Source organism: Macaca fascicularis, chromosome 8 (assembly GCF_037993035.2).
Source record: "Macaca fascicularis isolate 582-1 chromosome 8, T2T-MFA8v1.1".
Lineage (NCBI taxonomy): Eukaryota > Metazoa > Chordata > Mammalia > Primates > Cercopithecidae > Macaca > Macaca fascicularis.
In genome coordinates, this window is record NC_088382.1 from 111,614,037 (window position 1) to 111,631,632 (window position 17,596).

Consider the following 17,596-nt stretch of genomic DNA (forward strand, 5'->3'; position numbering starts at 1 on the left):
TGGATCCTCAATATTCTTCTCCTCTTATCTTTTCAAGCCTGGATCAATCCTGCATTCTTTACTCTCTGTTCCAACACTGATAACTCCAGGAAAAATGCTACACAACCTTATAAATCCCTTCGAGGAAGTCACGGGGTCTCACTTGAGAATGTTAATTTCCCAGTTAGGATGTAAGTTTCTTGAGGACAGAAACTGTGTCCCATACTTCTTTGTTAAGCCCAAGGGTACCCTTGAAGGCTCAATAAATATTTGATGCAATGAATTAATGCTAGAAATAAGGAACTAGAAAGGTCAGTGCTCATTTGACAATCTTATGTATAAAACTTTCCTACCTAGTTTATGTGTAAATAAACACATAAAGTAGGTATGTGCTATTCCAAAATAATTCAAAAACATAGCCTCAGAAGGGACTGCTACCTAAAAATCAGCTTGTAAAAATTATTCTGTGGATTTCAGAATTGTAAAACTCTTCAAACTTATTTTATAACTCAAAATATTTTCTAATTTAAGATCATCCTTCCTGTTAGTTAAAGCAGTGTATTGAGTTCTTACTATACTGTATGAGAAACCACATTTAAAGTTTCACCAAATGGAAATTCATCTTCAGTTCATATTTGTATCTCTCCCATGGAAAAACAAAAGGGTCTTTCCATGTTAGTCAGAAAGGCAAATATCAAAGCAATCCTGAAATATCTCATTTCAGGGAGAAGAAAGTCAACATTCTTATGAGGCAATTGGCCACTGTGAGGTGTACAGTTTCAATGGGACATTGCCCCGAAGGAGTCCTGGGTACTTTGAGTCCACACTGGGAATGCAGAATGCTTTTCCCTTAAGTCAGTGGCAAACTGGTCTCAGCTGTGTGGGGACCACTGCTCTGCCAAGCAAACTGTGCTGCAGGTCATGAACCTCATACCAGCTTGGCAGGAACAAGCCCGAATGTCGCCTGATTCTCCTACAAATGTAATAATATCCAACAAGCAACTGATTGGACAGCACACGATGTCATTTTCTCTAATTAAGGAACTCTCAAGAAAAACCAAAATAGCGACAGAGCACTGTCAGCAAAGCAATCAGTGGCGACAATTAGCTGTCAATTCCAACTCCTGGGCTGAGCCTCGGGTAGGAAGCCGGGCTAGTTGCTAAGAGTTTCCAAATCAGGATTACATCAGGAGTCAAAGACGACAAGGACATAAGGAGAGGCCAGAGCCTGCTATACACCAACAGCGCCTGCCTCAAACACTCCTCTAGTGCGGGGAGTAGCAGGATGTGTAATCACAGAAGCTACTGCCCAGTCATCTGCATTTGCTTGTTTGTTTGTGTCTTGAGAAGAAATGCAGAGGGATCTAATGATGAATCATGCAGTGAGCTTCTGAAACAGCTGAAGGCCTAGTGGCTGTGGTCCTTGCTGTTTATTTACCCTGAGTCACCCTTCCTCTTTACCTGAAACAAGTCTACCCATTCTCTAAGATCTATAAGCAGTTCATCCCATCTCCTTTAAAAGGGCTTCACGACTACAAAACACACATGAATTTTCCCTTTTCTCAGCTCCCATAGCAGATCACCACATTGCAAGGTCATTAGTAGTAGGAGTTGAGTAAACATATAAAGCAACTAATATAATACAGTTGGCACAATATGTAATAATATATAACAATCAGATATGTTTATATATACACACGTACACTCACACACACACACATAAATATATACCCTCACACGCATACATATATAATTACTAGAAGAAGCATCATTCTCTCCATCTCAACATTCCTACTACCTGGGCACATAAAACAAAATGTTTATCTTCTTGAAGCTACTAGAAGGTGATTCTTCCACCTCACTACATCCCTCCATGCTCCCTCAAGGGAGTGAATTGAATTGCTGAGCCTGAGAGTGGGTAAGTGCATGGTGGGCTAGGTACCTCCCCTTCTCTCTATTTCTAGTCTCAGCAGTACGTATTTTTCTTTTCCATGAAAGAAGATTTCAGCAATCGAAGTAATAGGAGGTGTCATTATAGATGAATCTGTTTATAATTTAAGCTCATTCTCCAATACAGCAGCACTGGTCCTACCACTAATCTGTAGCTCCTTGTTGGTCTGATGTCTACATTTAGTTCTCCATCCATAACAAGCCCAGCTCCAATTGCTTTTGCAGAAAGAATATGCCCAACTTAAAGATAAATTTCTCAGCCTCCTTTGCAGCTAAGGGTGACCATTGAGATTATGCCAGAATTCACTGGCCAGGGCAACCAGAACTCTTTACCTCGGCTGACTCCACCAGGCATGACCTGGTGCCCTTCTCTGGCTACCCGCTTGGAACACATATGTAATGGTCCCAAATTGAACAAGATATGTTTAAAAAAAAAATTAATGATGTTGCCAGAATGTTTTGACTTCATGTCTCTAAGTGGGGACAGGAATGAGCTTAAAATACTTGAGTCCAAAAACAAAAGGAAAGACAAAAGGAGAGCAGATGCTTTAATCCAGAAATCATGGCTAGCATTTTCTGTGGAATTAAAAGAAAGAGAACAGCTTAAGAATTTGGACAAATGTAAAATTAACCTTTATCAAGAGTTGAGAAAACTAGAATTTTGGCAGCACACTCCCTTCACTGAATAACAAGATACTCAAAGTCGGGAAGATTAAGAAGTTGAGAGCTCTTGGCAAGAACCTTGTCAGAGGAATGGGTCCTTGCTACGACCCTGTGAGCCAGGTGTTTGAATCATCAATAGCAACTTCATGCAGGAACGTGTTTCTTAAGCTGAGACCAATATGGAGAGGGCAGATTTGCCCTAGGAAGCAGGCTTCATGTGGGTCTCTGTCCATTTGGGCTGCTATAATAAAATACCACAGACTGCATGGCTTATAAGCAACACTTATTGCTCACAGTTCTGGAGGCTGGGAAGTCTCAGATCAAAGTGCCAGCAGATTCGGAATCTGGTGAGGGTCCTATTCCTGATTTATAGATGGTGCCTTCCTGCTATGTCCTTACATGATGGAAGGGGCAAAATTCCCATAGGTTTCTTTTATTAGGGTATGAATTCCATTCATGAGGGCCCCACTTTCATGATCTAATCACCTCCCAAAGACTCTCACCTCTTAAAACCATCTCTTTGGGGGTTGGGTTTCAACATATGAATCCTGGGGGGTATACAAATGATCCCATCATAGCAATAGGTCTAAAAGGAAATCTCTTTATGAGAGAAAGCACCAGAAAAATCCCTGCTACAAGAAAGAGTTTTTAAATGCTAGGAGCACAGAGCTCAAAAAAAAAGTTTAAAAGTAATAAGTTTTAAATAAGCATATCAATGATAATTGTTCAATTAAATTGATAATTTAACTAGAAAATGCATTTAAAATGTCTTAATTCTGTGCACTGTACCCCCCACCCCACCAGGTTATCCTTACAGTAGAGTTGCCTTCACAAATATTTTGACTTTGAAAGATTTTAATGTCATTAAATACAGAGTCGACTACAAAAAACACAGAAACCATGATTACGTAAAACACCGCATCTAGTACATTCTAGACATTCTAGTACACAAGAATCACTCAGGGATCTTGTTGAAATGCAGATCCTGATTCATCAGGTCTGAGATAGGACCTGTGATTCTCCATTTCTAACAGGATCTCAGTGGGTGCAGATGCTGCTGGTGCCTGGACCACCCCTGGAATACCAAGGGTGTAGACGGTTAATATAACCAAGCTGAAAGTTGACGTGATGCTCCCAAGATGGCTAGGAAATCAATAAGTTGTGGAATTAGACTGATGCACTTCTCGACCCATAGACATTAGTAGTCCTTCTTTAAGATCTTTAACTGTACACCCCTCTTCTGAGAAGCTGCAAACTTCTCCAGAATGCCCATTCTACTGTCTCGTTTTTGTATTTTTTTCATTTTTCTCCCATTTCATCACCCTGTCTTGAAGATATTTATGGCAAGGAGAAGCCAATCTTCCTCTCTCCCTTACCCCAGACCTCAGAATAAAGCTATTCTATTGCAATATTCCTGCCATTGTAGTCATATATTTCTGCAAAGGAACAAAGAAAAATGCCAAACACAGCCAACCTAATAAAAGAATAAAATTTAAGTCCTCTCAGTTTTCCTATTAAATTTTAGATTGTGGTTTTATTGCCTTCTTTTGATTCGGTTTCCATTCATTTTTGACTGGCAATTGTATTTACAACCAAAATTTTCCTTTAAGCTAGTGACTCTTAAAAAGTTGCGACACAGTTCTACATCCATGTAAGATACAGAAAACCACAGAGAACATCACTGTCATCCTAACAACAAGAAAAGCTTCATAATCAACAAAATCATATTTGTATTGAACCCATTAGAGAGCTAAGGACACAAGGCAACCAAGTGAACTAAGTTTGCCAAGAGTGGCATGCCCTTCCAAGGAGAAAGGGGTCACACAAACTGTCCCCTTTGGCAGGGCACAGTAGAAAGAGGCAGCCATCATGAAAGCAGGAATAAGAAAACAGCTAAAATGTTAATGAATTTCTAAAGGGCAAGTGTGGGCAAGTATGACAGTATCCCTGGGAGCCTCAGAAACATGAGATGAGCCCCAGCTCTCTCTCAAGCTTTTTCCTAGGGTTCCACAATGAACACTCATTAAAAAGAAGAAGGGTGGGGCTGGAGACTGGGGAGTTCTCCTTTTAGTAGGGCAGAGGCAAGTAACTCCTTCTACTTCCCAAACTTTATTTCATATTAAGCAAAAGCTTTCAACAACTGGTAGAGGACCAAAACACCTTCCTAGCCCCAAGGTCCAAGCAAAAATCCACTGATTCTTGGAAAGGGGTACAAGCAAAAGCCTGCCATCTGCCCTAAGGGAAGGACAAGAAACTTGCAGGTCCAGGATCCTGTGCTGACACAAACAAGAGGTCTGTTACCAGTGAGGGAGGGGCAGGAAACTCTCTCCCACACAAAACACTCCACAGATACAAGGCAAAGGTTGGCTGCCTTGAAGAGAAGCAGGAACACTAACAAAGCCCCAGTCCCAAGGCCCAGAAACATAAGGCCTACCTAAGACTGAGGCTGGCCCAGTTGAACTGAGAACTCACCACCACCACCACAGCTTTGCCTAGTACAATGAACAAGAGCAATCTACTGCTAGCAGAAGAGCACAAACATGGAGAGAGAGGTCCCCTTTGTGGAGCAAGGGTGAAGAGTCTGCTGAAAACTGAGGATGGAGCTTAGACATGTAGAAAAACATTCTGGCATGCCACTGCATAAGGTCACTGCAGTCCACCATTGGAGAACTTTGGAGTCTGTTACGCTGAAGGTAACTACAGCAATCACAAATTCATCTCCACCTAAACTCGATACTAATTACCAATCTTGTTGTTAACTACTAACAAGATTGACTCAACCCTTCATATCAACAATCTTACAGAAGAAAAAGTATGCCCAATTCTGAGTAGCAATATTATTTACTTTATTATCTACTGCTGTTCTACAAACACTTTCCAAAATGCAATCAAAATTACAAGACACTCAAAAAAGCAAAAACAAAAAGCCCTCAACTCATTGTCAAAATAAAGCAATCAACATAGCTAGAAAGAGAGATGGCCTGGATTTTAGAACAATCAGAGACTTTAAAATAGCTATGATTAATATGTTAAAGGCTTTCATAGAAAAGGAGGATAAAATGCAAGAAAAGATAAAGGATCTTAGATGAGGGAGGGAAAGTATAGAAGATAAACAAACTTAAAGATAGATTAATAGAAACTTTATCCAAGTTGAAATCAAAAGAGAAAGAATATTTTTAACAAAAAGATGATGCAAGAGCTGTCAAACAGTATAAAATGGTCTAATATGCATATAATTAGAGTACCAAAGAGGGGAGAGAAAGATAGAGGTGTCAAAGTAATTAAAATGGGGAAAGAGCAGCTTTTTCAATATGTGATGCTGGAAAATTTAGACATCCATATAAAAAGTTATTCTTGACCCTTACCTCACAAAAGACATAAAAAATGACCTCAAAATGGATCATATAACTAAATATAAAGCTTAAGCTTTAAAATTTCTAGAAAAAATAAGAAAATCTTTGCATCCTTCATTTTAGCACAGATTTCCTAAATAGTACTTAAAACTACTCTTCCAGGCTGGGTGCAGTGGCTCACACCTGTAATCCCAACACTTCGGGAAGCTGAGGCGGGTGGATCACCGGAGGTCAGGTGTTTGAGACCAGCCTGGCCAACATGGTGAAATCCCGTCTCTACTAAAAATGCAAAAATTAGCTGGGTGTGGTGGTGGGCACCTGTAATCCCAGCTACTTGGGAGACTGATGTAGGAGAATTGCTTGAACCTGGGAGGCGGAGGTTGCAGTGAGCCAAGATAGCGCCACTACACTCCAGCCTAGGTGACAGAGCAAGACTCCGTCTCAAGAAGGAAAAAAAAAAAACAAAAAAACAAAAAAACTACTCTTCCACTTTTAAAAACTGATAAACTGAAATTCACCAAAATGTAAAACTTTCTACTCTTTGGATGATACTTTTAGGACTTTTAAAGAAACAAACTAGACACTGAGAAAAAGTATTTGCAAAGCACATATTTAATAAAGCATTTGTATCCAGAATATATTCTAATTAGCTACATATCATTAAGACAAATAATTTTTAAATGGGTGAATGATTTGAACAGACACTTTATCAAAGAAGATATGCAGATGGCAAAGTAGCACATGAAAAGGTGTTCAATATCATCAGGGAAATGAAAATTAAAGCTATGATGAGATAACACTATACACTCAAATTGCTAAAATTACAAAGAGTGATAATACCAAGTGCTAGAGAAGCTATGGAGCAACTAAAACTTTCTTATATTGCTGATTGCAATGTAAAGTGGCACAGTCCTTTTGGAAACAGTTTGGGGGATTTTTTTAAATAATGTTTAACATATATTTGCTATGCTTTCCGTATGATACAATAATCCCACTCCTAGTAATTTATCCAAGAGAAAGGAAAACATACGTCCACACAAAGGCCTGTTCATGAATGTTTGTAGCAGCTTTATTCCTAGTAGCTAAATACTGTAAACAACCCAAATCTTCATCATTTGGTTAATGGATAAACTTGCGGTATACCACACAATAGAATTCTTCTATTCAACAATAAAAAGGAACAAACCACTGTTACTTATAACAGCATGGATGAATCTCAAAAAAAAAAAAAAAAAAAAAAAAAAATACTCCAAGTGAAAAAATCTGAAACAAAGGCTGCATACTATATGATGCCATTTATATATTCTGGAAAAAAGAGAAAGCAGAGAGCCAAATCCAGATTGTGGTTGTCAAGGGCTACAGGTAGAGGGAGTAGATTTACTACAAAGGTGTACATTTTCAAGTGTTTGATACATTCTACCTCTTGATTGTGAGGTAAAACAATGATTACATACATTTTTCAAAATGTATCAAACCATATATTTTAAGAGAATGAATTTTCCATGTGTTAATCATACCTCAGTAACCCTAACCAAAATAGACATATAGTGCTATGGCAAAAGAATGGGGCTTGGTCAACTGGATCTTCACATGGAAAAAAATTAATCTTGACCTTGTACTTCACACCATGTACAATGAAATCAATTCCAGACATATTATAGATTGAAATGTAAAGGTAAAATAATATATGAAATTCATAAAATAATGAACTTTTGTTCATAAAAATGAGTAAAAAACCACAAAAAAAGAGACGATATTTGTAACACATATATCCTACCAAGGATATATCTAAAATATATATTATTAAAAATGCCTATAACTCAATAAGAAAGACAATTTAATTTTTAAAACAACCCAATGTTTTCACATTTTTAAGACCCAAAGGGGCTTCTCACAAAACAAGATACCCAAATGGCCAATTAATATATGAAATGGTGCCCCACCTCATTAGTCTATAGGGAAACGCAAATTTAAACAATATGATGCTATTACACACCTACCAGAAGAGCTTAACTAAAAAAAAAATAAATAAATAAATAAATAAATAAATAAAAAACAGAAAACACCTTGTTTTGGAAAATATGTGGACTAATTAGAACCCCCATACACTCCTGATTCTGATTATAGTATAAATTTTTTAATTGATGCAACCATTTTTGAAAACAGTTTGATAGTATCTACTAAAGCTGAACATATACCTGCCTTATGATCCAGAAATTCCCCTCCTGCATATGTATTCAACAGAAATATGTATATGTAACTGAAACCATAACAAAACTGACTCAAGAAGAAATAGAAAACCTAAATAAATCAGAAAATAAATCAGTTAGTAAAATTTCTTTCCTCAAAGAAAACATCTGGCCCAAACTGTTTTACTGTCAAGTTCCAGTACACATTTAAATAGCAAGTAATTTCAGTATTTTGAAAACTATTCCTGACAAGGAAAATCACAGAAAGATTTTAGTCAATCTCATTTATGACTAAAACTTAGCAAATTGTATCTAGCTAAGTATAGAAAAGATAACACATCATTACAAAGTTGGTTTTATCTCAGCAATGCAAGGTAGCTTAACATTAGAAAATCCATTAATGTAAACTAAAATTAACAAATGAAAGCATAAACATCATTTGATCATCTCAGTGGATATAGAATAGCATTTAATAAAATTCAACGTATATTTATAATAGAGACTTTTAGCAAACTGGGAATAGAAGAGAACATCTTAAGGTGATAATGAATATTTTTAAAATACTTCCATCAAATGAATGTACCATAATTAATTTAATACAATTTACCTACTATTGGATATTTACATTCTCTCCTTTTCATTTTGTATTATTTTACTATCATAATGTATGCTGTGATGAACATTTTTGTGCATGTCAAGTTACCAGTGCCTCAATTTCCTCATGTATAAGATGGAAATAAGACTCAAAAGGCTAAAATGAGGATTACATAGAATGTTAGGTTTATGTATGTCTTAGGGAATCTTGGGAGAAAAGTGTTGTTTACAAACCTAAGAAAAACTTGTTCTATACTTACCTGGTGTTGGATCTCTCACAGCACACTGCAGGCTCAAGTCAGAAGAAATCACTCTGTCAAAAATAAAATTATTGTCTTAGCTTATCAGGAACTAGGAAGAATAATTAAAAAGTCCAAATACATCTAACAGAGTTCTGTTAATATATATAAAACACAAATTTTAAGTCTTAGCATTGTATCACACTTTAATATGCCACTATTTCTTTCTTTATTATTGGTTCTACATTGGTTCTGATTGCTTCTAAAATCAGAATATAATATCTGCAGAATGCAATCAGTGATGGGGATTATTGCTTGCTCCAAGATTTCCTTGTATCATTTGCTATTGTCCTCTCATCCCACTTCCATCCCACTAATCAAGCGAGTATGACTACTACCATGCTTGCTTCATCTGACTGTGATATATAGCACTTCAGTTTTGCACAGTAGTCAGAGTGATCATTCTAAAATTTAAGCATAACACTCTTCTCCTGGAACCCCTTTCACAACTTTCTCTTGCCCTGTGGATAAAAGCCAAACTCCTTGCCATGACATCTAAGGTACTTCATCATTTAACATCTGCCTACTTCTGTAGTCTCATCTCTCATCTCTGTACCATTGCCTGAGCTCCAGCTACTTCACACTTCCTTCAGTTCCACCTCACCTCTTGCCAGCTCCCAGCGTTCATACACGCTGCTCCCTTGGCCAGGACTAACTTTCCTCCTTCCCCACTCACCTCCACCTGACTAACTCCTACTTGTCCTTCCATTCTCCACTTAAGTGTTGCTCCTCCAGTCAAGTCATCTGCTGCACTTGACCATCTTAAGTTCATTTATTAACACTCCCAAAGAACACTGCACTTTTTCTTTTGTAACATCATGTATACAAATACATATTCAGTATTTCTTGTCTTCCTTGTGAGTTCACAGATCATGTCTGTGTCTTTCACAGCTGGATCCTCAATGCCTAGACCAGGACTGGTCTTACAGAAGATGTTTAATAAATATTTATTGAGCAAAAGAATTAATAGAGACATCCTCAGTCCTTAGCTTTCCAATGCATCTTTTGATTCATATTGATAATTTAATAAGCTTCCTACCATATTTCATTAATTAGGACTCACTGATTGTAGAAACAATACTATTTTATATACCAATTATAAAGAAAGAAATGGTGGCACATTATAGTGTGATACAATGCTAAGACTTAAAATTTTTATTTTATACATATTAAAAGAGCTCTATTAGACTTTTTTTTTATTTTTATGATGCCCATATAAAAGGAAAATATAAAGATATAAGTGAAATAAATTGGCTTAGGTATTCACATTCAGAACCACAGCATTAACAGGGCACCAAGCTGAGATGGGTGGAGGTCAATGAGCCCACAGCCTCTAGCCAAGCCCTGGCACCAGGTGCCTCCACAATGGAGGAAGAGATACTTTCTGACCTTCCACTAGCCCAGTAAATGACAGTGTACTCCCAGCAGAGACTCTTCTCCCTAACTACTTTTTTGTCCTATTAAAATATCATTTTTTAAGGATACAGTTTTTTGATACAGAGAACTTTCTTCGGCATGCACCATCACATTGAAGTAGAGAGGACAGGAGTGCCAGAGGTCTCCTAATCCCCATCCAGCACTCTAGGACTCGGGATATCAGGTTGGAAATACTCAGCCATGTCTGGGAACATGAGGAGGAAAGAGACACAACCAGAAAAGCCATAGCCCTCATGTGACTCAGTTTCCTCATCTGTAAAATGGACATACAGAATTAGATGATGTATTTGTACAGGGTCCCAGCAGAAAAGAGATGATACTCTCAAATGGGAGCTTTAGTGCAGGGGACTATTTACACAGTGTGACTATTTACACAGGGTTAAGGGAACCACCAAGAGGGGGTGATGCAGGTGCCTCCCATTGGCCAAATCCAAATAGAAACCAGAGGTCAGGGGGCCCATTGATGGGATCCATGGAGACCAGCCTCCCTGGATCCAGAACAGTGTGGAAAAGGAGGAGGGTGGGTCTGAAAGGACAAATGGAGACTCCCCAGCACAGATCATCTCTGAGTCCCCACAGAACAATCCAGTTCTGGATAATCCAGTATTCTATGATCATTTCAATAAAGTGTTAAGCTTTGCAACAGCAAGAAGAGATTTATGTTTATTCCAAAGACTTAAGGAAAATCCACCAGGATGCAATTTTTCATCATTCCATGTGCTTAGCTCAGATGACAGCACTCTCTTGCAGTTTTTGGAAACGGTTCAGATTGAGAACACCCCACTATACAGACCCTGTTTTTCTCTAATTGAGCTCTTAAAATGTAGGGGCATTCTGTTTTGATCTAGTATTGATGTGTCCCCTCTGCTCTCATCCTCCAGATCCTTTTCAGAAACAGGTTCTTGCAGTGTCCACTACCTCACAGAAAACAGGTTCCAGCAAGAGCAAAGCAAAGGCTTTGGCTTTCTAAGCCAAGCCCCTAGAGTCTCAGAACATAGTCAACATGATGAACAAGAGCCATACTTACCACCCCTCCCACACATCCAGACCAGAAACCATTCTTTTCTGCTGGGAGAAGGTAGGGAGAGAAAGGTAGAACTGTGTAGTCATAGTGGTTCCTGAGAAAGAGGCTTCTGGTGAATCCATTTCTCCCCATCCAAGCCAGTAAATGGTAAGCACCACATGTGTTTTTGTCCTCTTTCCCCCTCACAACTCATTTTTAAAACTCTCATTCTTTCCCTTGACTGGGCCAGTGCTCCAGGTATCACCCACCCCATCACACACCCTCCCTTCAGTGACAACCAAGTCCCATTAGCACTCCCAAGTCATGGGGTGCTTGGTCCTAGGGCCAAGGTATGAGATTTGTCATTTCAAAAATCAAAGATCCTTTCAAAAATTTCATTTGAATAAACAGCTGCTTCTAAAGAAGTTCCTAGCATCACCCGCCCTAAAGGCCCAGGCAGTGACACTGACCACAGTTTCTAGTATCTGTTCTTTCCTGAATTTAGAGATGATGCTATGCTCCAAAGCACAGAGGGTTTTGTTGTAACCATTATACTGAAGCCCAACTAGGCAACACTGGCCATTAGAGAGAGGTCATACTGTGCCGTGAAAGCGCTCTTAGAATAGAGAGGAATCACACTGGGTTAGAACGAAAACTCATTTAGAATAAAACAAAAATAAGTTTTCAGAAAAAAAATCTCTATTTTTCTTTCAAATGAGTCAGATGACTTTTATAAAGTGAATGAAGACTCTCTGATTTCTGGCAAAAATAAATAAATAAATAAATAAATAAATAAATAAATAAATAAAAGGAAGAGAGAGGCTGCCCATTCCCAAGGGGGAATCTAGCAGGGGCAGGGAGTTCGGTATGTTGACCTTGACCAAATTGTGTAATCTCTCTGTCTCATTTTTCTCATTGGCAAAAATGCCAGTGATTTGGATTAAAACAGTTATCGAGGTCCCTTCCAGTTCTAAGAATATATGGCCTTCAAGCTAGGAAAGGGGCTTTCCACTTCCGAGACCAAGGATTTGCCATAGAAAAATGAAGCAAAAAAGGAAGGTCTGCAATTATCAGCCAACCAAGGCTCTAGTCTGACAAATAACAGAAAAGAAGTGTTGTGTGGATCTTGTCATCAGGGTGGCTTGACCCGTCCTAGCTGTGTTTCCATCTCAATGATACAATACAAATGGGCTATTCCAGGCATCTCAAGAATGCCCCAACCATAAAAGGAATTCTCCTAAATGGCCCCTCTGTGACATTACGCAGAACTTCTCTTTACATGGCAGTTTCACCCAGCTTCAGATTCAACTCTAGATGAAAATATTACAATTGGATGATTTGACAAGTGCTGAATCTAATCCTTGTTGCTCTTTTGCCAGAGTTCTTATAAAGAAGAATGCCAGATGTTGTACTTGTATATTTCATGGGTAACTGAATGGGAAAAAAACAGAACACAGCAAACCTAATTGTGACATTTAACTGCTTTTGAAAACCCACAATATAAACATACCAGAAATACCATATTTTTAAAAAACTGTAGCAAAGTCAAATGTCTCTCAAACACACACAAAAAAGCCTGTCATGAGTAATTCCGAATAAAGCAATCTGTCAGTTGTAAAATGCAAGTACTCCTTTATAAATAGTTTGCATGCTTCCAACTTGCTTAATAAATACCATGTTAATAGATCAAAAATATTCAGAGAGAACATCTTCAAGCCCAGAAAACATTAACTAATCAGTTGCTTATGTAACATCAGGCTGGATCTCCCTTATCATTTATTGGGTACAAATCACATTTATCAGGGGCACTTATCGGGGCAAATCAAAACACCATCAATTGCCCAAAACAATTCCTTTTCTTGCTATCCTTTTCCAGTCATCACATAGCCAGGAGCCTGAACACCATTTAATACTCCACTTCCTCCTCCTCTCATCAATAACCAAATCCCGCAGATAGTGACTACTGAAGAACTTTGTCTTCTGGTCTCCACCCATTTCCATTGCCTTAATTAAGCCTTCGTCCTCTACCTATTGGACAACTGCAAGATCCTCCAGCCTTCAGTGTCTTCAAGTAATTCATTCATCTTTGAGATTTCTCTTTCTTAAATACACTTTTGATACATCACCCCTCTGATCATACTCACCCTTCAATGGCTCCCTGTTGCTTCTAAGAAGAATTCAAAATTCAACACGATGTCCTCCCTCACATCCCATATTCCAGCCTTGTCAAGTTGTTTTGCTTTCCAATTATCAGGATACTTTGTTCTCCATGTCCTAACAAACCAACTGCTCCCCATCCCAACTCCAAAAGAGCCCATGTAACGATTATGTTTTTTTTCTTTTTTCAAGAGGAAAACTTCTTTCCTGGGCCCTGTATGACCTGTCCCTTGCCTCTCAACCTGAGACTACCCTCCTCTCGGGCTCAACTCTAGCTGTGCCAGCCCTCTGTAGGTTCTGCTTCCTTCCTCAGTGGAGACATTTCAACATGGAGACCCCTTGCTAGCTACTCTTCATTCACCTAACTTGAACTCATTCGTCAGGTTCATTATTTGACTCAGGGTCAATGTGACTCTCCCAGTCAGACCTCCCATCATGCCCACCCCAAAAGGAAGTTTGGTCTTTGCTACATGCTCTTCACTATTCTTTTCCTTCATTGCATTTATCACAACTCATGGTTATATAGTTAATATTGAGGTTATTATTTCAAAGCTCATCACCCACAATGAGTACTCACTTCTGTGAAGTAGAGATGGTTCAGGTTCAAAGTTCATCCCCAGAGGCTAGCACAGTGCCTAGTACTCAATAAAAGTTTAAAAATCAATGAGTAGTAGCTCCAGCCTTACTCCATGTGTACATAATATTCTGTTGTCCCCAACCATGCAGATAGAAAAGTCCACTGCCTCCCTAGCAACTCACCTGTGCCCTGAACAGAATTAAATTGGAGTACCCATGATACATAATGCACTTCCATCTTATTCTTTTTTCTCCTAGACTACAAACTTCCTGTGGGCAAAAATCATGTTATATCTTTGAAGCATGTGGATCCTTAAGTATAACAAAAGGTGTGCAGAGGGGGAACGTATGTCTACAGCTATACATTTTGGGGGGTGCCACAAGAATAACAGTGTATTAGTCCATTCTCATGCTGCTATAAGGACATACTTGGGACTGGGTAATTTATAAAGAAAAGAGGTTTAATTGACTCACAGTTCCACAGGGCTGGGGAGGCCTCAGGAAACTTGTAATCATGGTAGGGGAAGCAAACACATACTTCTTCACACAGCAGCAGGAAGGAGAAGTATGAGCAAAAGCAGGGAAAGCCCCTTATAAAACCATCAGATATTGTAAGAACTCACTCACTGAGGGTAACTGCACCAATAATTCAATTGTCTCCCACCAGATCCCACCTACAACACATGGGAACTATAATTCAAGATGAGATTTGGGTGGGGACATAGCCAAACCATATCATTCTGCCCCTAGCCCTTCCCAAATCTCATGTCCTCACAATTCAAAACACAATTATGCCTTTCCAACAGTCCCCCAAAGTCTCAATTCATTCTAGCATTAACCCAAAAGTCCAAGTCCAAAGTCTCATCTGAGATAAGGCAAGTTCCTTCCATCTATGAGCTTGTAAAATCAAAAGCAAGTTATTACTTCCTAGATATAATAGAGGTACAGAAATTGGGTAAATGCAGCCATTCCAAATGGGAGGAATTGGCCAAAGCAAAGAAGTTAAAGGCCCCATGCAAGTCTGAAATCTAACAAGGCAGTAATTAAATTTTAAAGCTCCAAAATAATCTCCCTTGACTCCATATCTCACATCCAGGTCACGCTGATGCAAGAGGTGGGCTCCCATGGCCTTGGGCAGCTCCACCTCTGTAGCTTTGCAGGGTACAGCCACCCTGTCAGCTTCCTTCACAGGTTGGTGTTGAGTGCCTATGGCTTTTTCAGGCACACAGTGCAAGCTGTCAGTGGATCTACTATTCTAAGGTCTGAAGAATGGTGGCCCTCTTCTCACAGCTCCACTAGGCAGTACCCCAGTGGAGGCTCTGACCCCACATTTCCCTTCTGCACTACCCTAACAAAGGTTCTCCATGAGGGCTCTGCCCCTGCAGTAAACTTATGCCTGGACATCCAGGCATTTCCATACATCCTCTGAAATCTAGACAGAGGTTCCCAAACCACGATTCTTGACTTCTGTGCACCCAAAGGCCCAATACCACGTGAAAGCTGCCAAGGTTTGGGGCTTGCACCCTCTGAAATAACAGTCTGAGTTGTATGTTGTCTCCTTTTAGCCAAGGCTGGAACTGCAGCAGCTGAGATGCAGGGCACCATGTCCCAAGGCTGCACAAGGCAGGGAGGCCCTGGGTTTGGCCCACAAAACCATTTTTCCCTCCTAGGCATCCAGGCCTTTGATGGGAGGGGCTGTTGTGAAGGTGTCTGACATGCCATGGAGACATTTCCCCATTATCTTGGTGATTAACATTCAGCTCCTCATTATTTAAGCAAATTTCTGCAGCAGGTTTGAATTTCTTCCCCAAAAATAGTTATTTTCTATTGCATCATCAGGCTGCAAATTTTCCAAACTTTTATGATCTGCTTCCTCTTGAACACTTTGCCACTTAGAAATTTCTTCCGCCAGATACCCTATATCATCTCTCTCAAGTTCAAAGTTCCACAGATCTCTAGGATGGGGCAAAATGCCACCAGTTTCTTTGCATAGCAAGAGTGACCTTTACTTTAGTTCCCAACCAGTTCCCCATCTCCATTTGAGACCACTTCTGCCTGGACTTCATTGTTCATATCACTATCAGCATTTTGGTCAAAACCATTCAACACATCTCTAGGAAGTTTCAAACTTTTCCATATCTTCCTATCTTCTGAGTCCTCCAAACTGTTCCAATCTCTACCTGTTACCCAGTTCCAAAGTGGTTCCCACATTTTTTTTACAGCAGTGCCCCACACCTAGTACCAATTTACTGTATTAGTCAATTCTCATGCTGCTATAAGGAGATATCTAAGACTGGGTAATTTATAAAGGAAAGAGGTTTAATTGACTCACAGTTCTGCAGGGCTGGGGAGGTCTCAGGAAATTTACAATCATAGTGGAAGTGGATGCAAACACACCCTTCTTCGCACAGCGGCAGGAAGGGGAAGTATGAGCAAAATGGGAGAAAGCCCCTTATAAATTCATCAGATCTTGTGAGAACTCATTCACTATCCAAAGACCAGCAACATGGGGGTAATTGCCCCCATGATTCAATTACCTCCCACTGGGTCCCTCCTATGACACATGGGGATTATGGGAACTGTAGTGTTTCAAGATAAGATTTGGATTCTGGATCCCAAACAAGTTTGAGGAAATTTGAATATGGACTATATTTGAGATGATTTTGTGAATTATTATCTTAGGTGTAGTAATGATATTGTTTACATAGAAAAATGTCCTTATTTTGAGGAGCATGTAGAAGTATTGAAGGGTGAAGTATCATGATATCCTCATCTACATTCAAGCAGTTCAGGAAAAGACTGAACAGTTATGCATACATCTTACTTAAACACAAAGTTGAGTCTATGTGTATATACAGGAAGAAAGCAAGAGAAAGAAAGCAAATGTAGCAAAATGAAGAGAGTATGACTATGTACTATTTTCTATAACTTTTCTGTAGGTTAATTTTTTAAATAAAAAGGAATGCAAGTAAATAAAGCAAGCCTCTGTCACATGTGAACTAAATATTCTACACAATGCCCAAGTATGCTCCTTTGAAGTTCTAAATGCACTAGCCACTGAGGGGGAACAATGCCTGCAGCCTTCACGTAGGGAAGGATTGTTTATCAAACCCTGGGGGATCCCAACCTTCTGATGGAAAAATAATAGCCCCTGGGCAGTACCATTAGGAAGACTATCTCTGGGAGGAATAAAAACTAATCTGGTTAGCATTTCCTGATGACCCAGGCAAAGTGGTCCCTGCCCCAACACAAGCCAATCTCTTTTCTGCTAATTCCTTTGCCCACCATATGTGAATTACACTGCTCTTTGTGTTAAGTGACTAGAGATTAAAAGATGAGCATGATGCAGCCCCAACCTTCTGGTCATTTGTTCCAAAAGTGACCATTTAATTATTG

At 39.2% G+C, this 17,596-nt stretch overlaps 1 protein-coding gene across 12 annotated transcripts in view; it reads right to left on the reverse strand.

Annotated features, from left to right (window-relative positions):
• NCALD (neurocalcin delta) overlaps positions 1-17,596 on the reverse strand; it is a 444,446-nt gene that overhangs the window by 323,488 nt on the left and 103,362 nt on the right. For 10 of the 12 annotated variants that reach the window (XM_045399195.3, XM_045399191.3, XM_065519485.2 and 7 more), the window contains one exon: positions 8,989-9,041. The exons of the other annotated variants lie outside the window; for them this stretch is intronic. The gene's annotated coding sequence lies outside the window, so the exon portion shown is untranslated. The remainder of the gene's footprint in view (positions 1-8,988; positions 9,042-17,596) is intronic. 12 annotated transcript variants of the gene reach the window in all.